Genomic DNA, 1,023 nt, shown 5'->3' on the forward strand with positions numbered 1-1,023 from the left:
GTTATGAATCTTAGTGCACCAACTAATTTGACCATTGAAGTTCATTTATTAAGTAAAAGTTCAACTCAGACCCACCTTTACTATAATTTTGAGCAAACAAATAAATGTTTTTAAGTATTACTCTTGTTAAATCCTTGTTAAAGTTCTCCTGTGCACGCTCCCGTGCACACTCCCGTGGCCGCCAGTTGGCAGCTAATCAATTTTTGGCACAACACCAGCCCACATTTCCGGGTTGTCAGCTGTGACACATAATAGATGTGAGTTATACGGCAGAGCGACATATTTATGTATTTTTCCACTTCATGAGACATATTTGGACTGATGATAGTTAAAGGGCAGAGCGACGTGTACGGTGGAAAATACAGTACTTCCAACGATGAATTGAAGGGAAAATGTTTTGGGGGGTACAGCTTTTTATGTTTTTTTACATTGCTGCTGAAAGGTTTGTTTACTGAGTAAACAAATGAGCCTTGTTGTGTTTTTCCTCACACCGTCTCTGTTTTATTAACGTGCTGCAGGTGCGAGCTGCTCCCCCTCCACCCAAACAGCAGCCCCGTCGGCAGCAGGACAAGAGCGACAAGACGGAGGAGGTGGAGATCACGCTGGTGTGACGGACGAGCTGTCGTTACAGGTGCACAAAAGATGGAACTGTAAGAAAAACAGGACCTTTGAGGGAGGGGGTGGTGCTCTGAAATAAACTGATGAGAACTGCTGAACCACACCGACCCCTCCCGGACACTCTGCATCTTCAGGTTGAAGAGGAGAGCAGAGAGACAGCAGCCATCAATGAGTCCTCTGACCTAATGAAGTGCAGCAGAAGAGTCCCTCTTCATCCTCCCCCGTTCTTCCAGTCCGGCATCAGAACCTCACCCCTCCTCTCAGGCAGCAAACCGGAGCGCCGTGGAGAAGAGGAGGAGCTGATAAACAATGTTTTTTCTTTTGTCTCGTTAATCTGAATACAAGGCAGCACAGAGGTGTTCTCTTCTTTTTAAACTCATTTGACAACACGTTATTCTTAAAGCA

The 1,023-nt window shown here is 45.5% G+C and overlaps 1 long non-coding RNA gene across 1 annotated transcript in view; it reads left to right on the plus strand.

The window, feature by feature from the left end:
- The window catches only part of LOC119411097, a 4,583-nt gene extending 3,566 nt beyond the window's left edge, over positions 1-1,017 (plus strand). The window contains exon 3 of the long non-coding RNA XR_005186873.1: positions 519-1,017. This is a non-coding gene — a long non-coding RNA (uncharacterized LOC119411097). The remainder of the gene's footprint in view (positions 1-518) is intronic.
- Positions 1,018-1,023: the final 6 nt, after the last annotated feature.

The sequence above is a fragment of the Nematolebias whitei genome, chromosome 6, assembly GCF_014905685.2.
Source record: "Nematolebias whitei isolate Nwh7 chromosome 6, NemWhi1, whole genome shotgun sequence".
Lineage (NCBI taxonomy): Eukaryota > Metazoa > Chordata > Actinopteri > Cyprinodontiformes > Rivulidae > Nematolebias > Nematolebias whitei.